General features: G+C 45.3%; 1 protein-coding gene across 1 annotated transcript in view; it reads left to right on the plus strand.

The window, feature by feature from the left end:
* Window positions 1-215: 215 nt before the first annotated feature.
* Window positions 216-27,841, plus strand: part of DHX40 (DEAH-box helicase 40) — a 332,526-nt gene continuing 304,900 nt past the window's right edge. Inside the window, exon 1 of the mRNA XM_085649399.1 lies at window positions 216-419. The gene's annotated coding sequence lies outside the window, so the exon portion shown is untranslated. The remainder of the gene's footprint in view (window positions 420-27,841) is intronic.

Below are 27,841 nucleotides of genomic sequence, written 5' to 3' on the forward strand. Positions count from 1 at the left end.
GACAGGCATTGTCTGTTGAAACTGCAACCTCTGAGGCTCACCTCCCCTCAGCTTGAAAACGAAAGAGCCAGTCGTATTATGCTGTGTTACTGCCGATTTAATTTAATTATTCTAAACTTCTTTACAAAAAAAAAAAAAGTCGACCAACGTGCAGCTGACCGACGTCTTCCGGAGCAACGAGCATCTTTTATTCCGGTGCAGGAGTACGACAGCTCATTATTGGCTGGATATGCAGTTTGTTGCGGGGCGGTTCATTTTTCTAACCAATCAATGGATGTGCTGAGAACGACAACAAAAAGCCCCCTGCTCGTACCGCCCCTTTTGAAACCAGTTTTCTTCTCCATATATTGAAGTTGTTTATAATCTGTAGGAAAGTAGCGGCATGCGGGCATTGAAGCTCTTCTCTTGGTAGGAAGGAGGTAAGAACCGCGTTCAGAAATTAACGCTTTATTTGGGAGGGCTGTCGTGTAGTCTTTAGGATGCGAACTGCTTCAGCTCATATTTGGACTATGTTATTCCTTGTGCTCCTCAAGAACATGCCTTTAAGTTTTTCATAGTGTTGCCAGACCCAGAATAGTGACGGAGTGCTTTACATTGAAGGGTAATAGGATGATAACTTGCACAACATCTGGAAATGAAATAAATACACGAGACAAGTGTCACAGTCCTGTCGGGGATCTATAAGAGAGCCGGAGTACTATTCTGCCCCAGTCGTGGTAGTTGAGTTAGACGTTTGCCACTGACTGGTGTCCTGGGACCACCTCTAACCAGCATTTGCAATGCAATAGGTCTCGCAGTTATACGAGTTTGAGCTTTTGGCATTATAAATGACAGTGCCTTTTATTTATGTTTTTAAAAAAACAAACTTAAATAAAAATCATTGTCATTTACAATGCCAATAGCTCAAACTCCTATAAATGCGAGACCTATTGCATTGCAAATGCTTGTTTTGCTTTATAGTTGAGGTTTAGCTATGCATTTGGCACTGCGATGTTCTGGACGCTTTTAGAATACAGAGAAGAGAGCAGAGGGCGCCCAATGTAAGACACATCTAGGGACATCCTGTAAACGCTTTCATCCTCCCTAACACCAACCAGCTACCTCTTCCAACACATACTTCTTACGGAAAAGAAGCATGCCCTCCAGCATTTGTTTACTGTCTGATAACCAAGTGTTTGCCATTTGTTAGTAATGAATTAACAGCCGCTGAGCACAGCACGACACCAAGAGAGCCCTCCGGGCCAACGTCCTCCTGCGGCAAATGCAAACTCCTGTACGAAAGTACCAGCATCCGTTCGTCACTACCTATGTTAGTGATCAAAGCACTATTTCTAAACTTACAGCTATTTATGTTTCCTTTTATTTCCAGCTCTACTTATAATGCCATCTGAACATATCTCTTATGTGATGTTGTGTTAGGCTAGGCCATATTATGTTGTGTTAGGCTAGGCCATATTATGTTGTGTTAGGCTAGGCTACGTTATGTTGTGTTACGCTAGGCTACGTTATGTTGTGTTAGGCTAGGCTATATTATGTTGTGTTAGGCTAGGCTACGTTATGTTGTGTTAGGCTAGGCTACGTTATGTTGTGTTAGGCTAGGCTACGTTATGTTGTGTTAGGCTAGGCTATGTTATGTTGTGTTAGGCTAGGCTACGTTATGTTGTGTTAGGCTAGGCTACGTTATGTTGTGTTAGGCTACGTTATGTTGTGTTAGGCTACGTTATGTTGCGTTAGGCTAGGCTACGTTATGTTGCGTTAGGCTAGGCTACGTTATGTTGCGTTAGGCTAGGCTACGTTATGTTGCGTTAGGCTAGGCTATGTTATGTTGTGTTAGGCCAGGCTACGTTATGTTGTGTTAGGCTAGGCTATATTATGTTGCTAGGCTATATTATGGTAGGCTAGGCTACGTTATGTTGTGTTAGGATAGGCTATATTATGTTGTGTTAGGCTAGGCTACGTTATGTTGCGTTAGGCTAGGCTATGTTATGTTAGGCTAGTCTATATTATGTTGTGTTAGGCTAGGCTACGTTATGTTGTGTTAGGCTAGGCTACGTTATGTTGTGTTAGGCTAGGCTACGTTATGTTGTGTTAGGCTAGGCTACGTTATGTTGTGTTAGGCTAGGCTATATTATGTTGTGTTAGGCTAGGCTATATTATGTTGTGTTAGGCTAGGCTACGTTATGTTGTGTTAGGCTAGGCTATATTATGTTGTGTTAGGCTAGGCTACGTTATGTTGTGTTAGGCTAGGCTACGGTATATTGTGTTAGGCTAGGCTATATTTTGTCGTGTTAGGCTAGGTTATATTATGTTAGGCTAGGCTACGTTATGTTGCGTTAGGCTAGGCTACGTTATGTCGTGTTAGGCTAGGCTATATTATGTTGTGTTAGGCTAGGCTACGTTATGTGTTAGGCTAGGCTACGTTATGTCGTGTTAGGCTAGGCTGTGTTATGTCGTGTTAGGCTAAGCTGTGTTATGTCGTGTTAGGCTAGGCTGTGTTATGTTGTGTTAGTCTAGGTTGTCTCGTGTTGTGCTGTGTTTTGTTATGTTTTACTGCTGAAATGATATCAGCCTGGGTTTTGTTCTTTATGTTTCGGAACCAGGTGAGATGGGCAGGGAACAAGACCCACCAGATGTGTGTGTTCTGAGTATCTGGCAGAAATGTAGGCTTTCAAACTCTTACTCTGTACTGGGTAGTTTGAGGTGAGCTCAGGGTTTTGTTGGCCGCTTTATTTCCTAAATAGTTATTTACCTTCCAGAAGGAGCAGTGGTGGGTGGGGGTCATTGAACTCTGCATATTTTCTTTGCCTCACCAGGTGTATCGCAAAGATTGCTATATATTTATAATGTTTGGCCTGAGTCTTTGTCATTCACTCTCCAGTTAGTCAGTGCAAATATCACTCTTGCTCTGGTTGATTAGAACAAACGCCGCTGCAAAACTGCCCTGGTGTAGTGCAAATGTAACTAATCCTGCCCCTCAGTTCAATTATTACCAGGGAGGTCGTTAACCGACCAGGAAGGCATGGCAGCCTGCCAGATGTGAGTGTTCTGTTACTGGGAGCCTCTGGGGTAGGACCGCGGCCCTCCTTGGAAAGGATGCACTCGGTTAAAGTTTGCCTTCGACACAGAGAGAGGTTCCAGGGAAGAGATCGGTCGGAGTTTCACACTTGGCAACACCAGGGCAGGGCCGGTGCGTGTTTACTGGGAAACCAGGGGAAATACCTGGAGCTTGTCCCCATGGCCCCACTGCAATTAGGAAATCTTTGATGTGGGTGGTAAAGGAATGGGTGGGGTGGGGGGTGGCAGCATCAAGGAGGAGGGACAGGGATGGAGAGGACGGAAGGCTGTGATCGTTCCACAATGAATTCCGCTACATATATATATATATATATGTTTGTGTGTTTTAAGACATGACACTATTTATAGAACCCAAATAATTAACAAAACACTGGTAAAGCATACAAGAAAAAGGCGGGAAACTGTGTCGGCGAGTTAAAACCTCTCTTGTGTGCAGTCACGAGTTCAAAGCCTGGGAGGGCTAACTCAGCTTTTCAGCTTCACGGTGTTGATAAACTGAGCACCAATAAGCATGCAAGAACACGCATCCTCTGCAGACACTCAATTCAACGTATATATTTACATTAATTTATCTAGAAATTAAACTATTGCCTAGCATTCTCCAAATACAGTTTTGATATTAATATCCAGTGCGCAGAAGAAATTCATTTTTGTTTACACTCTACAGAAATTCAAAACTGCACTTTATTTAAAACAATAATTAAACACTCGTGGAGCCGTCTTTAAAGTGTTGTCACCCCTTATAAACATATTTACCATCGGCCCATTTTGCAAAGCGCCATCATAAAAAAGAATCAGGGGGCAAAAGTAAACAGGAAATATAAAACTCGCTGATGTGAAGCACAGCTCAGAAAGCCGCCGCCCCACTCCGTAGTACCTGCCTCTGCAGTGTAATTAAACGTGTATTACCCCGCAGTCTGACCTACCGGAGTGATTCTAAATACGGCAACAACATGGCACCTGGAAATTTTGAGGGAAGGGAATATGGAGACTCGCACTGAGCGGTTCAATGGCCAAATAGCCCAAGATTGGAACCCCGGCCAGGGCTTGTATTTACTGGCGGCAGCGGTGCCTGCCTTTCGTGCAAGGGGAGGAGGAGGGTGGTTATCGCCTGCCAGGGCTGAAAAGAGAGACGCCGGCCGCCTGACAGGAGAAAGCGATCGGGAGAACCAGTCTGCCAAGTAGGTGCGAACGTTAAAGTGAAAGTAATCATTTCGCGGGCGCTTTGATGTTCGCAGTGGCCGCGCGGATCACTGAGAACATCAAAGCGCCCGCAAAATGTACACGCAGGCTGCCAACTGGTGCGCGCGCCCGGCGCACATGCACTGTAGTTGGGGGCCTGAAAAGCACTCGTTTGCACTTCCAAATCCCCGTTTTCTATAGCTCTCGCCAGAGCAGCACTGAAGCGCTGGCTCAGGCGAGACCTAAAAATGAGGCCAAGTGCAACCCTTTTTGGGTCGAGCCTAGCGTGGCAGGGCATGCGCTGCTCGCTCTGAGAGGCATGCTGTAGTAGGGTTAGATGTTGAAGTGGTGTGGAAGCCCCACCCATATTTTTCATTGGCTGGTGGCATTGTCTTTGTTAAATGCTGGCTTCCGATTGATAATGAGGCTTCTTAGTCCCTCCTTGTTACCGCCCTGTCTCTTTTTGTGACTGCCCATCAGGACTGGATCTTTTACTTGCGGCATTGGACTGTCTCCATTGGTCGCTAAGCAATTTTTTCTTTAATTCGCTTTAACAATAGCTGCCAGCCAACCCCGCGAGTGCTGTGTGGGGCAGCAGCTATTGTTTTTTTTTTTTTTTTTTTTTTTTTTGTAAAAACCTTTATTGACATTTCAACAAAAGACAAGTATGGGCCTACAACCCCCGGGGCCGGCCGCTAAGCAGTCAGAGTAACAGAAGCAAATTTTAATTACAGGCAGCACCTCGGGGAGCAGATTCTCCATGCTAGCATACTCTTGGCCACTGAACAGCCCAAATAGGGACCAGGATACAAAAGGTTTTCATTTTATAATAAGGGATAGAAGGATCAGGTGCCAAACAATTTCCCAGCAGCAAAAAATGGCAGGCAGAATAGTAAACGCCAACAATAAACAGCAATCTATCCAGGCAATGGCGCTAAAACAGGAGGTTCAGGATGTGGAGGAATATCACGGCCATTTGCGCCTGCAGTCCCCTGCCCTAAGACCCAGAAATCACCACGGAAATTGAGGCACACATAAAAAACAGTGATTGGCAGCAAAGGAGACCTACCGTGCTGACCCCAGAAAAAAAGACAGAGAAGAAAAAGGAGGCCATAGAAACAAAGGAAAAAACTAAAGAATCCCCTCCCCCCCACCCCCCACCCTGCACCTCTGCAGATGAGTACGCCCCCCCCCCACCAGCAGTGTGCCTGTCGCCCCGGAACCAGACCCGAAATATAGAAGAAACAGAGAAAATGGAGTAAGAAAGGAAACCCCACCAGACGGGGGAGTAAAGAGAGTATTAATAAACTGGAGGAGGGCCTTCAAAACATGCCCCCGGCTTCTCCCTCCCGCACAATATGTTCCTCCTCAAAGCAAACAGTAAACAAACACAAAATCGACCATGTCAAAGAAAAAAAAAAAATGGGGAGCATTATGCACCTATTACAATATTAGTTATGTCGTGAGAGCACGCAACCCCTGTGCCCGCCCGCCTGTTAGATGACAACCTCTAAAGGATCAGCCTTATCCTTGGCCACTCTTTGCGAATCCACCCATGCATACCCATCGACCCAGTGCCATGTCCAATGTTACTAGGATGAGGAGCGTCCAAAAAAGACCAGGAAGCGACACACACATGTAGGGTGGACGTCTCTGAACACCAACACAGTCAACATTATGGAGGACCATCTTTCCCAGTACTGCCCCAGGATCTGTAATGCACACAAGGTCCAGGAAGGCGGAATCAGCCAGAGCAGGCGACTGTTGCTGGAATATTGCCTGGGTCGCCGGAGGTTGCGCGTGGGACAAAGCCACCACCCCCCGCTCAAATCCAAAACCTCCGGAACAGACCGGACCCACAGCCAGCCGATCACACGTTGGCACATTGTCCGAAGTTTCCAGCTTTCCCCTATTCACAGGGGCGGCCACGACACTGTCCTCCTGTGTAAAGTGTGACAAGTCCCTGTGTGCCTGGGGACAGGCAGATCGCACCTGTTCCGACGCTAAAGCAACACTATCAAGCTTTCTCCCCAATACCGAGGCGCCGTGAACCAGGGTGGAATGAAGGGCACCGAGAGCTTCGAGAAGGTCACCGTACCCCAGCCCAGCTCCCGGCGCCCGCTCCGCTACGTTCCTCTTAGGCACACACTCCCAATCTTGCTGAGACCCAGTGTACAGGATGATAGACTCCATCCTCGCAAGATGGCCGCCGGGTAGGTTCATCCCAGATTGGGACCGGGACTCAGGCACAGGCGCATCGAGTTCCATGTCACTGGAAACAGGGTTCCGGGGGCAGGCAAAAATATATATCCAGTGTGTGACCACAGGTGACAGTCATCCCCACCACGGACCAGCGCCCGCGAAAATCCGGGAGCAGTCCGCGGAAATCGGGACGCGTTACAGGCAGAGTCCGGGCAGCTCACCGGCGAAGGCTCAGGCAATTACCGGAGAATCCTGGAATTGCCACCCCGGGCATGCACTCGTTCCGCTACGCTCAGTGGTAGGAATGACCACAGCGAAATTCAGGCCAATATTCGCACCGCTCCGGTACTCCGACTCCACCCAGTCACCAATGGCCGCTGTTGTTGAACTGCCGCCCGGCCACATTGTCCACCCGAGGTCCCGGTTCCAGGGTTGCACAGGCCGCAAACTTCAAATGGAGATTTCTCCGGCGGTACCGCCGCCAGAAACTTCAAAATCACACGATCGGTTGCCGCTCTCAGCCACCAACACGGGCATATAGCGCAGGCTAAGGATATCATGCAGGATATCTGTGCGGGATGTGGAGGTTCACGGAGCCGGGAGCCTACGCTGCCGTCCCGATCGCCATCTTGGCTCCTCCCCCGCAGCAGCTATTGTTAACCTGTTCTGTGCTTCGGACGGCCCCCGGCTGTCCGACGTCACAGTGGGTGTGTGCGGAGGTCGGTCAGGGGCCGTCCGAACCCCGCCCACCTAATAAATCACCCACACCGTGGTGGAATTGGCGCTGCGGTCAACGGGTTAAAGTGAAAGCGTGATGCAAAAATAAACAAGCAGCTGCCTGTGCACAATAGAGACAGCTTGTTTATTTTTGCATCGCACTTTCACTTTAACAATAGCTACCGGCCAACCCCGCGAGCGGTGTGTGGGTCGGCAGCTATTGGTAAAGTGAAAGTGCGATGCCAATAAAAACAAGCGTCTGCCTTTGCGCAATGGCGACAGCTTGTCTTTAAATGCGTTTCAAATAAATTCTAATCACAGTAGAAGAGGGAGGGGCCTACGGCTCTGGCGGCGGCTCGGATAGTGACTGCAACAGATCCTTGTAGAAGCTAGAGTTCATAAACCGGGGGTAGAAGTCTCTGTGTATGAGGGTGTAGATCTGCAGCTGGGTGTCGTCGAACGTGTGCTGCGTCGGCTCCAACATATTGCAGTTGATGACTTCTCGCACCCTAGAGTCCAGGCTGACCCTTGGACGGAAAGAGAAAGAGAGAGCTTTATGCATGTCGGGGTGCTGTAACGGAGAGGTACGTCAAAGGTGCTCAGGGACAGATGTATCGATGCAGCACATAAGATCTAACAGCAACTGAAGCTGACCTTACCTGCCCCTGACATTTTTGCCGCGCAAAGCCCAGAAACAGACTCACCAGAGCAGGACTGCTGACCGGGGTGCCTACGCTGTGTGTCTCCCTCGCCGCCGGACAACGCTGCCGGTCGCAGTGAGGGGAGACTACAGCTCCCGTGAGCCCCTGCGCCCCACTCCACTTCCGCCACCAGCGCGCCCAGAGGCGCTTTAAAAGCAGTAGCTCCCTCGGTGGAGCGGGGGACATTTTTGCCGCGCAAAGCCCAGAAACAGACTCACCAGAGCAGGACTGCTGACCGGGGTGCCTACGCTGTGTGTCTCCCTCGCCGCCGGACAACGCTGCCGGTCGCAGTGAGGGGAGACTACAGCTCCCGTGAGCCCCTGCGCCCCACTCCACTTCCGCCACCAGCGCGCCCGGAGGCGCTTTAAAAGCAGTAGCTCCATCAGCGTCGCGGGACGCGCGCGCGGGCGGTGCCGGGCTGAGCCCGGGCAGAGGGCGGGCCGTCAGGGGCCAAGGGAGGCCAGGCCGGGCCACGTCCCGTACATCTTTCATCCTGCTGTTGCCCATCGGATAGGCATTGACACATTGTCCGTCACTGACTTGCTGCAAGGTGATTATCTGAGGTACGACACCAGACGCTGTTAATGAGGAGACCTATTGTTATGTCCAACGCTTCAGTGATCTTGACATTTGAGCATTGCTCTGGTATTTGATCTGATAACGCCAGCCAGTGAGTACAGATGCTGCCACTGTTCTATTGTCAATGTGACACACTAGTGCTAGACCAAAAGCTATTAAGACCACATACAGAGGGATTCGTATTGGGAATAACTGTTGGTGTGTTACCTAAACATAGTAAAAAATAAGACTGCCAAGTCGAGGGCGGAAGGAGGGGTCAAAGGGACCCTTGATGCCTTCATTACAAGAGCCGAATCGCTCCTAGTACATGAGATACAACTGGCTGAGCATAGACTTTCCCTGGACTCCCAATTGGCAAAGAAACGATCCTCTTTGGGTAATATAGCCGCTTGCCTTACACCTGGCAGACGGGAAGACTCAATTGAACCCTCACCGGCCTGCCATACTCAGGCAGACACCATAGATACACTACTAAATAGTGATCCTAGCCCGCAGGGGGATATCACGAGTGTAAGCCTGACAGGATCATCTAATGGTAACCAACGTGCCGTTTTGAGGTCTTCTGGCACGGAGGGCATCCGGACTCTTACACAACAAAGAGCTGCACAGGGGGGAGTCATAATGGAGGGGCCTAGTAATCAGCTAGTAACAGGAGAACCTAGTCCCACGCAGAGTTCGGGTGGAGAGGTAATAACACGCTCTAAAAGACAACAAGCTTCAGCGGAGCCTTCAGTGATGGGTGGTTCACAGTGTCCCACCCGAGCCAGTAAACCTAGTCGGAAGGGGACGACCAAGCCCACTAAAGGCACTAGTAAGAACCCTGAGAATATAGCTCGTCCCAATTGTTGCCACGAAAAAGGGTTGAATGGGACTAAAGAAATTATAGCAGCATTAGAAAATAAAATGGAACTACTTCTCCATCAACTGCTAGGGCCAGTAATGGCGAAAATTTCTAATCTGGAGGGGCTTATAAGTAGCCTTGTGACCATAAGCAGGGCACAACTCATTAAAGATCCATCCCAGGTGAGAGAGGAGGGCCCCATAGTGATTGACTGTAGTAACTCGGCAATAAATAACACAGAGTTAGAACATAGCGAGCGTAGAGACATTCCCCCGAAAAAAGACAAACCTAGTGATAAGGACCCGAGTAGGGAGCATCTGGACTACCCAGTCACCCGGCATATGGCCAGAGACCCCTCCATGGCGCAAAGGGAGCGCAAGAGGTCCCTTAGGACAGACCGTATGGATTGTATCCAGGGCACCCCAGGACTTCAGACACTAGACCTACCCCCGGCCTCCTGTCCCTATTCGGTAGTGCTGGTAGGGGTACCAGGTGTTAATAAGGACACTGAGGAATCGGCCATTACTTTGATCAATAAGGCTGCGCACTGGATTAATAACAACATACCAGTAAAGAGATTCCAGCACAAGCAAATAATTATGGCCAGAAGGGTAGCCTGGATTGGGGGCGGAGAGAAAAAATTTGCAGGAGATTGCATTATTGTAAATTTTAGGCACCCGGGGTTAGTTAAACTCCTAGACAATCGTCATGGGGAGAGTGAAAGAGGGTCATGCATAAGGATGCTTCCCCTTTATTACTTTTACAGGGACAGTACCCTAGACCCCGGGCAGACTTTGCAATGGCCAAGAATAGTCAAGAAAAGCAGAACTGATAATATGTGCTTGGCCCCAAATAGTTTTGCAACCCTCTACAATTACTCCGCCCTGGATGAACAGGATTGACTGGGGAGTCTAGTGAGGAGGGAAGGTGAGAGATCAAGAGATACCCAAGGGAACCAGGGAACTGTACGTAAAATAGGAGAAAATGCTCAGCACCCAAAAACTGGCACACTTAAAGGACAGGTGAGGGTGGTGGAAGATATACCACTAAAGGTAATTTGCCCGGAGATAAATCCTTTACGAATGAGGACTAGGGGAGGAAGCAGCGGCCGGGACCAGACAGGCTCAGAGTTGAGGCTGTTATCCTGGAATACCGCGGGACTTGCAACCAAAGTCACCAATCCTGAATGGCAAGGTTTTATTAAAGAGTATAAAATTATTTGCTTACAGGAAACGTGGGAAATAGATTGTAGTGGGCTGTTTCTGGAGGGGTATAAGTTGTTTTTTGTACCCGCCCATAAATCACCTATGGGTCGAGCAAAAGGTGGCCTTATCACGTACGCGGCACTGACGCTGCCAGGCAGTTGGCAAGACCTGGGGTGGGACTCCGACTGTCTCCAGGGCATAAGATACATTGCAAAGGGCCTTAAGGTAATTTTTATAAATTTTTATAATGTAGGACAATCGATGTCAAATTTGGCGGAGCTAGACGATAGATTAACTGAGTTAAGTGACACAGGGGATTCAAGCACACAGCTAATCCTGATGGGGGATTTTAATACCCACCCGTGCCCCTATCTAAAGTGGGAAGGAGGTAAATGGGACACATGTCCCTCGATAAAAGGATGGCCCGCAGAGCACTCCAGAGAGGGCATGGCTTTAGGCACAATTTTGGGCAAATCGGCCTTATCACACACAATGGATCTAGTCGCGGATGGATCACCAAACGCAATGACCCCCTCATACAAGGGACGGGGCTGTGATTCCATTATCGACTACATCTTTGTCTCTAATGCCCTAATTGGCAGGGTCAGCCATTTTGCGATAGTCCCTAGTGCATTCAGTGACCATAATCCCTTAGAATTATCAATAGGGATTTTAGACCCGTGTACTAAAGCAGGTAAAAGGACCACTGGGGGACAATATAACGCAAAGGTCCAGGGCAGGAGAATCAAATGGAGTAAGATTGATGGGTTAGCACTACATAGAGCGCTCCTTGCAGACAATGATAGTCATACGTGGAAATGCTTGGATAGCACCATAGAGGGGAGCGACCTGATTACAGCCTTTGAGGGAACTGCCAAACACATTGATAGCCTCTTAAGACGTAAGCTGAAAAAGCAGACCGATCTCTGCCCGAGATGGTTTGACAAGGAATGCTCTAAGGCACTTAGAAATCTGAAGCAGGCACTTAAATTAGCCCCAAGGGATAGAGGTGTGGTTATGGAATGCAGGAAACAATATAAAAAGGCCATTACCAGGCGGAAATATTGTCTTCAATCCCAGGCATGGGAGTCATTAAGAGAAGCAGCGGAGCGTCGAGACATGACAAGTTTCTGGAAAGTAATAAATGATCCATGTTTCCAAGCTCCGAATAAGCCGCAAGTGGCATCTCACATCCTACCAGAAGCTTGGGTAGCGCACTTTACTAACCTATATAACCGGGGTAATTATGAGATGCAGCAAACCCAAATTAGAGAACCATTCGAGGGTGAGTGTACCCCATTCACGGTCGCAGAAGTCAAAACAGGAATAGATGGCCTGGTAGTAAGAAAAGCACCAGGCCCGGATGGGATCCCGCCAGATCTATTTAAAAGCCAAGTGGATCTCTGGGCCCCAATTTTGGCTAGGGTACTAAATGCAGCCAGAGAGGTGGGCATGCCGAGATCATGGTCTACTACCGTTATCGTCCCAATATTTAAAAAGGGAAATAGAAATGACCCACAATGCCATCGCCCAATATCCCTTATAGATGTCACGGCAAAAGTAATGGGGAGAATCATTTTAAATCGTCTCTTGGATTGGGCCGAAGAACAAAACATTATCACTGACGTGCAGTATGGATTTCGAACAGGGCGCTCGACCACAAACCAATGCCTCAATCTTTATCTCCTGGTGGCTAAATATACTCTGGCCAGGGAAGGTACTGTGTATCTAGCATTTATGGACCTCTCAGCGGCTTTCGACTTTGTCAACAGAAGAAAGCTGTGGGAGATAGTGGCAGAGATGGGCGTTGAATTGGGACTGATACGACTCTTGCAGACACTTCACCTCGACACCACGGCACAGGTGAGATTCACCGACGACGGTGACCTCAGAGACGATTTTCCATGCCGTGGAGGGGTGCGGCAAGGCTGCATCCGAGCGCCATTCCTGTTCACTCTCTATATAAATGGGCTAGATAAGGCGTTGGGAGCACTGGAGGCAGACTGCCCCTGCATAGGGAAGAGAAGTATACCAGTCCTCCTCTATGCAGATGATGCAGTCCTCCTGGCTCGTACAGGAAGGAGCCTGCAGGTACTTATTAATGGATTTGTTAGGTTCATGGCGGACTTAGATCTAGTGCCCAACTTATCCAAATCATATATCATGGAAGTGGGCAAAAAGCCAACCAAGAACTACAGTTTCTCTATAGGATCCCACATGCTGGAAAAAGTAAAAACTTTTAATTATTTGGGGACTGTTTTTGACCAAGATCTCAATTTTAAGCCCTTAGTAAACCTCAAATGTAGCCAACATCCTAGTGCTGCGGGGTCCCTCATGAATTACGCGACGAGATTGGGTCGCTGGTCTCCGCATGAAATCGCTCAACTATATAGTTCGGTATGTTGCTCTAAGACACTATATGGGAGTGAGGTCTGGGGTTTCTCAGATATGGGGAGCATTCAACGGGAAGAGGATAAATTCTTAAAAAGGCTTTTGCAAGTGCCAACATGCATCTCCTCGTTTATTGCACACGAGGAGTTGGGTATAGATTATCTTTCCGACAAAGCTGCCTCTAATCCAATCCTTTGCTGGATAAAAATTTGGATCAACCCCGAGGCAAGTTTGAGTAGATTGATCTTAGAGGACTGCTTGAAAGGGGACAAATGGTCTCGAATATTATGGCTAAAATATGTAAGGGATGTACTAACTAGTCTGGGCCATGAAAATTTTTTTAACGAACCAAGCACGTTGGCCAGAAGAGACAAGGGGATCATAAAGAAAGATTGCAGGCAGTATTGGGTCAAGATTAGAGAGGCAACAGAAGGGACTAAAAGCACAGTAAGGTCATACCAGCTTATTAAAGTCAACCCGGGCATGGAACACTACCTTGCTAACATGTATAATAGACATGATAGATTCCTTATGTCCAAATTTAGATTGGATTTGTTGCATCATATCCTGTCTGTTCCAGCTGGTTTTGTACATGACGTGAGTTTAAAAGGATGTTGCGGCTGCGATCTCAGATCTCCGCAAGACACCCTCCATTTTGTTTTAATTTGTCCCTTCTTTGCTTAACCACGTTCACTGTTTCTAAAAACAGTCCTCAAACGTGCTAATATAGGACAGGCTAAAGTGGCCCTTCTATTCCTTAAGCTCGCATCTGACCCTTTTACATTATTCAGCATGGTGCATTTTTTGCGTCTGGCAGTTAAACTGAGAAAGACAAGGTTAGAGGATTAATTAGGCTCCTTAATTACAAGTAGAAGAAATGAAAGAACTGAAAACCAGAAATAGATGGAGCTCCATTGTCTAGGTTTTTTACTTAATTGTAGACATCAATGGTTAGTTCTTAAATTGTTTGTATTATTATGAATTTGAACTATTTATTAATGTATGAAATACCGTGTATTAGCTGAAGGCTCAATTGTATAATATGTATCTTTTATGGCTATTTTTTAATATCCGAATAAAGATTATTTGAATTTGACTGCTTAGTATAGAACAATACTCCATTAGAGCTCTAAGGTCCAAACTTCTTAATGAGAACACCAAATGTACACAGTTCATAAGATACCATACAAACAGTTATCTAATAACACAATTACCTAAATACAACACAGGTTTTTTTTTTGCTGCAGTTTTATATAGCGCAAACTCGACCCAAATGTATTGGAGCGCTTTACAAGACCGCCATTTACATTACACAAGGACGTATTCATATTTGGTAGGCAGATTACGTGATTTTCCCAGAATCACACAGGATGTTGAGCCAACGCAGAGACACGAACCTGGTTCCCCAGCTCCCAGGTCGGCAGCTCTGGCTGTTAGACCACATCCTTTCAGGTCGATAGATAAGAAACCAACCCCACCTCCCCTTCTGTCTCCCAGCCCGCCATGAAAAGGCCGCAAGTAGGACACATTTCACTGATTAATACCCCTAGCCGGACCCCCCACTGCACACCTGCCCAGCCCAAGGTCCCTCACACTGGGCAGCTCTCCTCTGGGGACCTACTAACACGCGATCAAACAGCAAGGAACCTCCCGCCCTGCTGACTGCCTGTAGCTCCGTGAGTATTGTTGCAGAGTAACCTGCTGCTGTTTTGTTGCAGAGGATAACATTGGTATTTCAAGGTCAGCAGAATGTTAATGACATAGACTGCCTGGAGTCACCTCCATTCGCCTGCGCTCATTAAATGTATGTCAGAGCATTTGTTGATTTAACACAGCCGCCATGTTACAGTTTGAATGTGCGTTGCAAAAATTGCAACCCTGAGCCATGTTTTTTTCTACTTTGTAGCCTCTGCACAAAAGGCAGGGGCTGCAGTTTCTCATGCAAGCCTGTGGCACCCTCACTAACACTGAATGCCAGATCGTGTGCTATTGTTAACTAAACTAAGTCAGAGGCAAAATAGAGGACAGTGCTGAAAATCCACCACCCATGAGACATCTAGCGCCCTGCCCCAACAGCCCGACTGATGGCTGAGAGCAGCATGGGTGGTCTTAAGGCTTTATTTACTTACCACCTAAGTGGAGAAGGTTTGTCCCTGCCCCGATCACCATTCAGGAGGTCAGGATTGTACAGTCGCAGAGTGTGTTGGGTGGCAAGTGTTGTACTGCACGGACACAGTCTGTCAGGATGCTCGATACTGCCCTTACATGGGGGAGGCATTGTGGGTTTGCAGTCCCTCTTGTTGAAACCTTTAGACTTCTCTTCGTAAGCGAGCAGACCACAATCAAAGCTTGGAGTAGCCATGGGGCTCTGCAAGCTTTCAGCACAAGTACATGCATGGCCTCTATTGATTTGCTTTCCAAGTGGTTAGTCCAAGGTTCCTCCTGGTTGCTTTGTGCTCGGCCATGCTCTATGATACAACACAATACGCCAAGACATTAGATTGGGATACAAATTTAAAGGGCTTGAGATCTGACTTTATAAACCACGGGTGCCACCACAGAATTGTGCAGAGCAACCAGGATCACTCTGAGAAACCTCTTAGGATACAAAGGAAACCAGCATTTGCAATGCAATAGGTCTCGCATTTGCGAGAGTTTAAGCTATTGGCATTGTAAATGATGTATTTGTTTTAAAAACCAACACGTAAATAAAAGGCATTGTCATTTACAATGCCAACAGCTCAAACTCTCGCAAATGCAAGGTCTATTGCATTGCAAATGCTTATTGAATGTGACTCTCAGGATACTGAGGGTGAGCAGTTAAGGCTTCTCGGTGAGGAAATGTGGGGGGAAAAGAGCGTGGAACAAAACAGTCAGCCAACTGACACAACATATTGTCTAGAGCATTGTTGGACAATACATACTTAATCACGTGACAAAAGGAAATACTAGACACTTCAATTGGAATGCAAGTTATAGATTCTTATCTCAGTTAAAATCTTCAGTAAGGTGCTTCTTCCCCCTGCAGGTATTCTCCATCCTCATTAGAGGAGATATCTAAACTACAGTTCCCAGTCACGTGTGGGCATAGGCACTGATTGGGTACAGTTGCAGATTACCTAAAATACACCATTGATCAAATGCCTAACTCAGTTTGCCTTTTTACCTGTTGCAGTTTCCAAAAAGTCTTAATTTAGTCCATTCAGCAAACTCAAAAACGTGAGCTAGTCTTACATTCTGGTTCAAGGCTAAATCTCGCTTTTACCTCCTTATTGGTGTTGCAGTTCTAGTTGTTCCTATACAGACCACATAGCAGACGCTGTGCTTCTACGGTGGCCTTGGCAGTGACCTCAATGGTGGGACACAGACCACAGAATGCAGTCTCCGTGGCAGGCCAGTGTAGCAGCTCTCGTCTTTGGAAGGGGTGGCCTCCTCGGCCAGAGCTGACAGGTGCTCAGGTATGGATGGCAGTTACAAACTCGAGGCTGTTTCATCCATGATAATAGCTTCATCAATTGCGACCTTTGGGCTTATCAGGGATTTTCCACGTGCACAGCTCCTCTCTCCGACATCGGCAGCACCAGTCTGCCAAGCTCCTGGTGGATTGCCATGCAACACAATGATGCTCGTTCTTGCAAAAGCCTTGGTGCAGTTCACATGTGAACCACTCAGAGAGACTGGGAGACCCCCTGATAGACCTGGATGTTCCCCCATGTCGGGATCACGTTGGGCTTCTTCTGCTGCAGGGCAAGGCACATTCCTTCCCTCAGCAGGCACACAGTCAGGCTTCTAGGCACTTTTGGCAGACTCTCTGTTTCTCCACTAGAAAGTGCAGACTTAAGCTGAAGTCCCCCCTGCCTATAGCATCAGAACTGGTCCTGGTTGGTTTGTTTTATAACTTTCTGGCTGTTCCTTAGACACAGCATGTCAGACTCTCACAGCTGGTAGTTTGTGGGCTGGCTCCAAGCAGCTGTATCTAAAACATAGAAGAGTCAGATCTCTGCACCTGACTGTCATCAGCCTTACTAAAGTGATCCAGCACGAGACTTGGGGTGGGGGGGGGGCAAATTTACAAATCCTCCCTGCCTCACAGACCCGTCGTCATACTTAACTCATTCACACACGCATTCATTGGTGGGGCCCATAACGCCAACACTCATACGTTTTTCTCACGAGTCTGCACACAGGAGGAACGATGCGCTGGACATGTGGGGGGTACCTTATTACCTATAGGGAAGAAAAATTATGTTACAGAATATACATTTGAGTCACCACCTAAAGGATCCTAACCTTAACATCAAGGCACTCCACCACTTGGTCGACGGACCAATTAGTTGGACTGGTTGATGGTGATTTAGAACCAGCTAAAACACATTAAAGCTTCAGAATCCTTTAATCTCCTAATTTGAAAAATCACAAACTCATAATTTATGTTAATCCAATTTTGTTTATCTAAATCTTGTTTGTAATTATATAATTAGCATTTCGGTCAATCAAAGTTGAAACTTAGTCAAACAACACAATCGCATGACATTTTATATTTACCTATTCTTGCTATCAGGGCTTTTCTAATTCAATTGGCTCTGCATAAACCGAATTTTCTGCTCAATTGTCCCAATAAAGCAGGCCAAAATTCAAATTCCAGAAAAGTTCTTTGCTCAGCACGTCACAGTCCCAAAGATCTCCAAAGGACCAGGAATCGTGCAAGAATCTAGCTCGTCTGTCATCGCCTGTGGGGTTGGTAGGGGTGTGCGGTAACTCCTCCCTATTCTACTACCCTTTTTATAATAAAATTCGGGATAACATGAAACATTCTTTTAACAATACTATAATCCGATTGGTCCATTTGAACTAAATTTTAACAACATCCTACTTTCCCATACTTTTGGTTCCCAGAGAAGTGTTAAGTCACTTCCTCAGTCCGGGACATGTCCATGAAACATTGTATTCCTCTTGGTTGTGGATATTCATTGTTCTTGTATTGGTTTTTACTAACTGAAGTTTGGCAGTCCTCCATGTTCCTATCCTTGAACAGGAACACTGTGCTCTGACTTGAGTTTACCTGGAGGTCTACGGAGCCATCCGAGTCTGCGCAGTAGACATCGCGCTCACAAGACGGTGGCTACATCTAAACTCCATTTTGGATGTCATGGTTTGGTAGGCCCAAATGCCAACTTAAGCAAAACAAACACAAAAGAATAATTAATACACCGAAATGAAGATTCTAATGTTAAACCCGCACTAATCCCTTTATGATTAGTATTTACCTAGCTTTGAGCAACATTTAAAGCAATAAAACTCACCATTCGGTCCAAACGGGAACGCAAACTTCACCAAAGCAACATAAATCATGCAATATCCTATTACTACACGTACTACTATTAATAGGCGTACCACGGTTAGTTATTAGAGTTATTCTGCCATGCAATAGCAATGAGTCCCGCGTGTAATTTGTGTTTACCAAAAATTGCAAAAGGTTGGTTAGTACAACACATCAAACAGTTAATTCAAATTATAATATAAGTTGATTAAATGATTATTATTTTCATGCAAAATAGAGGAGGTATACAAAATGTTGCTTTATCTGCTCCATCAAAAGCATGAGTATGAGACAGACAAAAGGGTTGGTTGTGCCTAGAAATTTCCTTACCTTGAACAACACACTACAGTCCCAATTCTCAACCTGAGCATCTATCAAATGGTAGTACTGAGGAAGAACCAATCAGCAGACTTTTGCTAACAAGGTTGTCATCGAGTAAGTTTCTAAATGTAGGCCTGCCTCTATCCTCCCTTACTTCAATGGCTGGGTCTCCACCTTCCAACAACAGTACACTTCCACAGTAGGGGAAAACTGTCTCCAACCTCCATCTTGTGCCATGGTAAACCATGGGCATCCAAAAAATTATATTCAGACACGTAAAGAGACTTACTATCTTACATGTGCTACACATTCACTGCACAGACATGCACTCTTAACACTGTATCCTGCCGCTAACACTGTGTTGCTCCCAGCAATGGGCGTCACTATGTTCGCTGTGAAGGTAGGACCTTGTTTTAACAGAAACATGCTTAGGCTTTTCGGCATACTCTATATTAGCATGATGCTAGAACCAAACAAAAGCCAGGATTTTAGTTTCACATACAGTTGAGCAGGGGAATACAGCCACTTACGAGCAGGGAAAATTCTTGACCCAACAGCAAGTGATAGCTATGTCTGTTTGTGGGTGACATCAGTATAATAACCCTAGGTCTATTAAAAGATATATACATATGTAGTCAGCAGTGACTAAACACATATAAAGAGCAGCAATACATTAATATAGCCTTATAGCCCGCCGTAGCGGGCTATACCGGCTATTAAAGGCCCGCTGCAGCGTTAAAGGCCCGAGCCGAAGGCGAGGGTCTTTAACAAAAGCAGCGGGACTTTAATAGCTGTATAGCCCTGCTACGCAGGGCTATAAGGCTATTGGAACATTCTGCCACTAGAGGGCAGAATGTTCTAACAAATTAAACAAAGGCTTCTCGAAGCTCGAGGGGATTTAAATCCCCTCGAGCTCCGAGAGGCCTTTGTAAGACATTGGAATGTTGCTCTGCGGGCCTTTACCGGCCCGTAGAAGCATGGAGCACTCCATTGTCTACAATGGAGTGCTCCACATTCCAATGTTCTAATAAGTTATACAAGCTTATATATATGTGTGTGTGTGTGTGTGTGTGTGTGTGTGTGTGTATATGTGTGTGTATATGTGTGTGTGTAATAAGCAACATTTGTGGGAAATAGGACAAGGCGAGTGTCTGGTTAGTGCATAAAGGAGTTATGGAGCTCATTTAAATCTATGCATAGTGGTAAGTAATTGACCTAATGTTTTTAGTACTAGTGCAACTGAAAAGTTTTATATGTCTGAGACCAGGAGCAGTACAACTGGAGGGCATCTTTTTTTAAGTGTATATAATTAGCAGGGTAAGTTTATGGGCACGCACGCAGTAAGTTATGTTCGGCTAGATTTGATGGAGGTCACTTTATATGGGATCCCCCTTCTTAAGCATCTTCCAGTCTTCAAACACGTGTCATAGTGAGATCCGTTATTAGATTGGGGTTGAGGGAAATGTTACTAGAGGGCAGAGTCCCACCAATAACCTGTTTACTGAATGTTTTTTTTTCTAGCACCAAATTCATTATATTTTCACTGCCTTAAGCTGCAAGTTGGGAAGAACAACACAAATATGAGTGCTTTATGAAGCTAAGCCTTGTGTAATGTGCATAGAAATTGACCGTTAGAAGGCAGTAAGAGATCTTACACTGTTCAGTCATGTGTTTTGTACTCGCTATAGACCACTAAACAGTTGACGGTTTGTTCTCTGAATTGGACCATATTGTTTTTTGATGCATGCCCATTCACATTTCCCTGATGCACTGCTAAGTGTGGAAGAAATTCATCCCCAAATATGCCCTCCTTTGACATTCTAAATCAGGACAAAGTTCATAGAAAATATTTTTAATGGTCTAATACACCACATCCCCCTTTGCAATCTAACCCTTTTTCCATGCCAGCTCTTCAGAAATAGCATAAAGGCATCTAGGTGTGCATCCTGATAAGCCTGTAAAATCCCGAATGAGTCACAGGCAGCACAGAGGTTTCAAACATGAGGCTGTAAATATACTCTAGCTAAATGCCCACTCCCACATTCTCAATGCGTGTCATGGGGCCTACTGTACATTTTATTTGAAACACCCATATGAAAAATATTTCTCACCCCGTAAAATTGTTAACCACCATTTGCTTCAGCGGAATCACTCGCCACATAAAACCCTTCTTGGTTGCGGAAACGGTTGAGTGGTATGACAACGCAGCTTGCATTTATTGTTAGTCAAGCATCTTTTTGTTACACAAATCTATCCATTGTTTTCCCCAAAAATGTTCTACCATGCAATTATAAATTAACTGTAAATAAATCAAACCCGCCGTGTTTTTGAAATACAGAAGCACACCCGGCAGATTTCTGAATTTACAGAACTTTTAACAGTCTTGCACAAATCCACTTGAAACAGTTTTCTTTTCCAAATCGACTAGGAAATAATGCAAGGCAGGATAATTGTCACTCTTTCTCTATGGTTACTTATTTAGCATCAACACCAAAGGATCAAGCAAGTTTTTCTCCTTGGTATAGCTCACATCCACTATATCTTGATTCCTGCCTGCCAGTCTTACCAATATCCACAGTGCATTTGGTATGGCTGGTTCTACAATGACGTTCTCCTGCCTTTCCAGGACAGTCCCCTCATTCTATTGGTTATTTTATCATTCCTCTAAGGATATGTCTAACTACTTAACCCTGCTTCCAGTTACTGGGCCTCTTTTGTTCCTGAAACTACCGACGTATTAGTATCTTTCTGCTTAACAATTCATCCATGGCTTGGCCCCAGTTGCTGTTTGGCAGCCTCTGTTTAGTAGGCTGTAGTTGCTTAACATTGCGAGAGTTGATGCCTCTCGCTTCTTGAAAGAACCTTTATAGTATGTCCTGTTTGCTTAATCTTACTCCCATTGGCACATTTGTTTGCTCAATCTTACCTCCATTGGCATATTTACGTTTAACCTAGTATGCAGCGTTTCGCCTCTGTCAGTCTTCAGTAAACACATGCTGTTTTCTGACTTCTCAACTTTGCTGCCAGAGGTTAGGTTCCTCAATGGACCCCTTATAGTAAGCTGTGTTTGCTTACTCATGTCTCTAGGGGTCTGACTGTTTGGCTTCTGTTGCTCCTGCATAGAGGCATATTGTGTGTGTATATATATATATATATATGTGTGTGTGGCCCCACTGACCCACCTCGGTGGTGGCCTCTGCTCTATGATGCAGATCATCCTAAAGGTTATACGTATTCATCTACGCCTATTCTGCTACTTCACTGTGTTTAAGGATGTTTCCACACCTCACCTACCAACTCCCATCTAGGTTAATGTACAACAAACACCCTTTTCCACCACGCATTCCAAAAGGGCAACTAGGAACCCAATTCAAATTGGAGAGTTTTGCAACCCCTTCATGGGTATGAAGTGCTACATGAGTGCTACCATACAGTACTAAGTTTCTCAGCTGGATACTAAAGTAGAGTATCCCCAATAGAATAGTATCAAAAATATACAGAAGACCCATCTCATTGTCATTAACGAATGGAACCACGCTCCGAGAGACCATCCCACGTATATGTTGAAAAGACTGCAATTTAGAAAACGTACACAATTACATTATATCTATGGTGGTAAAGGGTGGTAGCCGGCTCTTACAGACCACCCAAAGGGTGCTAGAGGCATGGAAAAGTGCTGAGAAGCAAATGAAATGGGACATGAAACCTACCAGGGAGACCCCTTTATGGGAGGGAACACGACTAATTGAGATTGGAAAATTGAGAGGCTTCCGACAGTGGAATTTAATAGGGATCTTTAAAATAGGGGATGTAATAGAGAAAGGCGCATTGGCTCCATTCAGCACGCTTCAAACCACATGTCAGCTCCACAACACTCAATCCTATGCCTATTTTCGACTGAAACATGCTTGATTGGCTGAGGGACTAGATGCAGAGACGCTGCCGGATTATGCCCTGTTAGAAGGCAAACTCTTGTAAGAGGAGATTCCTGCCAAGGCCATCTCGTTTACATTTAAAACACTAATCAACAACATGCCTGACACTCCGGGTTCACTTTGAACTAAATGGTAGCTTACCACTGGCCCGATGGACGACATTGACTGGGAGACCGCTCTTATGCACCCACGTGAGGTGGCGATTAAACTGAGATTCCGCCTCATCCAATATAAAATCCTACATAGGACTTACTTTGATAAAGCAAGGCTACATAATATGGGAAGAGCAGACATCCCAGACTGCCTCAGATGCCACACGGATTGCGGTACATTTACAAACACCCTCTGGGAATGCAGCCGGATTCAAACATACTAGAATAAGATTGTGAGGGTGCTTAACAATATATGGAAGCCCAACTTGAGATGGAAGCTAAGTTCCTCTTATCGGATATCCCTTCCGATGTGGATCTGCCACGACACAAACTTATGTTGGCTAACTTGGGGCTGGTGGTAGCCAAGAGGGACATAGCTAGATACTGGGGTGCCCAACAACTCGCTACACTTAAAGAATGGAGACCATGTCGCGATCTATACATGGTTGCTGAACAAGTGACCTACAAAGCAAGGGGATTGTCCTAGAAAATTCCGGAAGATATGGGCCCCTTGGATAAAATATTATGGTTTGGAAATAGGGGGAGATGGGAAGGGAGTGAATTTGACACCGGGAAGATCGGGGGAAGAACCTTGAAAATTGCAGTCTGACCCACTGTCGATAAATGTGGATACTTCTGATGTAACCTTCGTCATTTGTACATATGTGGTGCATGAGCCTAAATGCATGTTCTCTCCTGGAGGAAATGTTGATATATTATTTGCCCTACAACAAAGGCAATGCCCTGACTTCCAATCTGCATTGTGTATTCATGACTTGTTTGATTCTATGTTTGAATAACAAAACATAAATAAAAATATTTAAAAAATATATATATATATATATATATATCTATACACACACACACACACAGAAGGTTATAGGTATTAAGCACATTACATACTCAGCTGATCACATTTTATTAAAGTTTACAACGCAAACACCAATTGGCCAGCTTGAAAATACATATTCTCAAGCACTTGTAACACCCGGATAGCAGTAAGCCGTGTTACACTGAGGATTACCCTTCTTTTGTACAGTCCTAACAATTAATTGAGCCTAAGCCTAAAATCGGCTTGTTACAAGTCTAAGGTTTTATTTTAGGCCTGGGTTTTGAGCTAGCTCGCCAGACTATTGTCTTCTCACAATATATCATAAGGAAAATGCATACAGGGAATGTCTTTTGATCAGTAGACTTCATCCTTTGGTCTGTTAAATTGCAAATCACTTTTGTTTCCACCATCACAGCATGCAGTGGGTCAGCCCACTGTACACATTGACTCTCTTCACTTGGCCTGACTAGTTTCAAGTTTTTTTTATTGATCAGTTAATTACAACTTTTACAATGAAAAACTTTGAAACATCACCAACCGCACAAATCTGCTTATCGATTCATAAAATGCCATAGTGCAATACATCAAGAGCAAATAACAACAAATCTTGACTTTAGCGCAGAGCTTATAGACAACAAATGTCAGCCTTTACTTAGCAGCTGTGCAAATGCGCCATAAGTTCACCTAATTATGTGTGATATCAGAAGGCCAGAAAGTGCTCTCAGTTTTTAAAGTAATAAAGGTGCGAAGAAAGTGCAATCTCACAGGGATAAAATAAATTATGAACATGTTAAAATGTTAAGTTGTACCTGTTTTTAAAAATGTAAACGTTGTCACATTTTTTTTAAACACTAATTGTGTGGAAGGAAGCGCAGTCTCTCAAGTGTAAGGGCGGGTTCTGTTTGTACAAAGAAATCGATTATACCATCTCCGGTTCAGTTATGCCTCATTGTTTGCATTAGACGACACTGGAGTCCCTTTGCTTCCTTCCCGACATCCGGTGTTGGGTGTTGCATCTGGATCGCAGGGTGGTTGGGCTATTGGTATGCGACCTGCAGTTGCCTGAACCCAGGGGTACTTGAGATTATCTGGTAAAGTTTCTCCAGGTATTTCACAAGTCTGCAGCTTAGTTGCATGTTCGTCCTCTTAAAGCGGGCTAAAACTGCTGGCCTGCAACTACGAAGGGCTTTCTGATTCTAGATGGGTCGAAGAATTATTTTCCGATCTTCCATGTTGCCTTTGCAAATGCATATCTGGTGAATTAATGTCTCGGGAACTAGACTTCAAAGTCAGCATAACCCTGTCATGTTTGCTTGCTTCCATGGGGGGGAGATGTATTACCGCAGACATCCCATGCGTAATTTCATGAAAGCCCTTTTAAGTTGTGGTTTGATGGCTATCCCCAGATATGATTGGGGAGTTAACTCTGTGTAAGGCGACAAATTAAGCCAGACATGCTGTCTATTGGCAAAGAGCTCCTTATCTGCTAATAGTGAGTAGGTCTTGACGTTTTTATTAACAGTTGCTTTGATTTGATGATATGAGCTGAAGGATTCCCATTGGGCCAAGATGCCAAGTAATGACAGGGAGCTGTTAAGGTACACTCTGGCTTTAGAGTGGGTCCTCTCATTCATTTCTATCCAAAGGAGGGAGCTGAGTATTGCTGGGCTTCCCTCCTTTAGTTTGAAACAAAGTTTGCTGAATGCGTCCTTCTTCTCTATTGACTACCTTGAGGTGTCCTTGAGCTGATGACATGTAGGCTGGTAGAGCGAACAGTGCTTTAAACAGCCTGGGAGTGACTTTCTCCATGTGTAACTCAACTCCACTCCTTAGGGTTTTGCTGCCAGAGGTGATGGTGGGAATTAGTTTTGCCTGGATTGTTTTTAGGAGGGGTAGGTAGGTCGACGAACCTATGGCTCATTTAATTAGCTGAAATGCAGGTAGCTGTTGGGGAAAGGGATTTCTGTCACATCTGCTCCAGATGTGGTTTGTAAGTCTCTTTGTTGTCTAGAAGGACTCCCGAATACTTGTATTCCTGAACATCTTCCATTTTATCTGCTCCCAAGTACAACTGTTTCGAATGCCGCTGAGGGCTTCTGAGAGACATTGTTTTGGTCTTTTTTAGGTTGATAATCAGGGTGTTAGAAGCCAAGTATTCAGCTGTGGTGTTCAAGAGCATTTGAAGACCCATTTTTGTTCGACAGAGGAGGATCGGGTCGTCTGCATACATCAGCCACGGCAGGGGGGCGTTCAGCAATTTCGGCGCGTGATAATTTACTTGTGCTAGGCTGGCCGGTAAATCAGCTAACAAGAGATTAAAAAGAGTTAGGGCTAGCACACTCCTCTGTCATAGGCCCTGGTAAGTTGGAATCCCTCTTGAAAGGTAAGACCGTCCCCAAGCTTGATCCTCACCCATGTGCCAGTATGGAGAAGGATTATTGCTCTCATCCAGTTGTTGGAAATACTCCAGTAGGCTAGTTTGGACCACAATATGTTTCTGTCTACTCGATCGAAAGTGACCTTTTAATCTATAATTGACAAGTGTAGAAGCACCTTGGTGATCTTACTATGGTCGAACAATAAAGATATGGCTAGTTGGTTGGCAGATGTGGCTGCACCTTTGGAAAATCCGATTTGATTGAACGGAATAAATTTGTTGTCTGATATCAAAGCTTCCAATTCCTCCAGAAGGCAGCCTGCGAAGAATGTTTACACCAATCATGCACACATTGATCTCGGCTGTCTAAAAATAGCTTCTTTCTCTTCATTTGCAAAGCTGGTTAGAAGTGTGCTTTTTAACGTAATTTATTTTTTATAGTAACTTTAAATATTTGTTTTGCCTGCAGTCCTTTTACAATATATGTTATGAAGTATTGAAGTGACATAGTAACATAATAGCTCCCTCTGATTTAAGTGCTTAATTAGATGGTGATTTATTCTGCTCTTCACAAATAATACTGCACGGCACAACTGAAATGCTTGTGGTTTAAACACAGCACGGTTAAAACAGCTGCGTCTGTGAACGTACTTAGAATTTTTGTTGCAAGCATAAGGTGGCCGTGTTCTAGTTATGGCATATTTTAGTTTTTTCCATTTTTATTTTTGTGACATATTCTAGCAATAATTATTATTTAGGGTCGAGCCTGTCCGCGCATGAGCTTGTTTGCAACTTTGTGTTCAATAAATGACTTGCAGCCCACCCATGACTTACCCTTTGTGGCTCCAGTTTGTCTTCTTTGCTGCCTCCTAATTAGCCAGGACAGCCCAAACTTCGGTTCCGTTTGCCTCCCAACACAGATTAATCAAACTTAACCAGTGCCTGTTTTCTGCTCTAGATATGATTGAGGTCCTATTTCTCCTCCTCTCTCTCTGCCCCTGTCTGGGTTCCCTGTTGCTGTTCTAAGTTGATCTCAGTGTGTCCTTTCAAGAGGGTATGCTTGGACAGAAAAATCAGACTGTGCAATGCACTTAAACATCACTCAAAGTGTGCGTGAATCGGGATGAAAATGAGTGGCGCGAGGCACTGTCGCATAGGGGCCGCCCTCCCCCCACAGTCCCCATCTGACATCCCCGTGACCACCTCTCACTTCCCAGTTTCCTGCAGCTTGTCTTTTCTATTAGTAAGATTCCCACCTGGACAGGAATGTCATATTTCAACAATGACCTAGTGGCTGCCAGGATATTCCTTATTCAAGCAGGGCTATTGCAGTGTCATTTTGCCAACATTCTTTAACCTCCCAACACTTTCCAAGGGGATCTTCAGTGGATTCAGTTAGTCTCATTGCTGATGAAATGCTGCTTTTCAGCTGAACATTCACAGCACATCAAAGCACTGCAATGAACACGTCATTACACCTGCCGCGAGCCACCACGCTAAAACCACACGCTCTATTTACAAAGATTCTCTTTAGTTTATTTATTGTATTTCATTCAGGAGATGTGGCAGTATGGCCAAAGCTGCCACCTATTGTGCTGGGGAACCAGGTTCGAGCCTCCGCGTCGGCTAAACATCCAGTGATTCTGGACAAATCACTTAATCTAAGGACTTCATGACAATTCTTTCAGGTTGAGTTTGCGCTATTTAAAACTCCACAAAAAATAAATGTTGTCGTGATGCAGAAACCTCGCTGCTGAAACAATGACTAGCCATAAACTATCTCCAATGGCCGTCCTGGAGCCTCCCTGCAAGAAGCCAAGAGAGAAACAGAAGTTCTTCAAAGCCGGTTGGAGCACATTTTTTTTAAAACCATGAAAGACCAGAGCAGTTATACACTGGACATTCACTATTAATATTTGTTTCAGTATTAACATTTATTATGGAGCCTGGCTCGATTTGTTTGATCCTCACCCCACACCGAGCTCGCTGTTATTCAAGCTGTTCACCGTTA

The sequence above is a fragment of the Triturus cristatus genome, chromosome 3_2 (genome assembly GCF_964204655.1).
Source record: "Triturus cristatus chromosome 3_2, aTriCri1.1, whole genome shotgun sequence".
Lineage (NCBI taxonomy): Eukaryota > Metazoa > Chordata > Amphibia > Caudata > Salamandridae > Triturus > Triturus cristatus.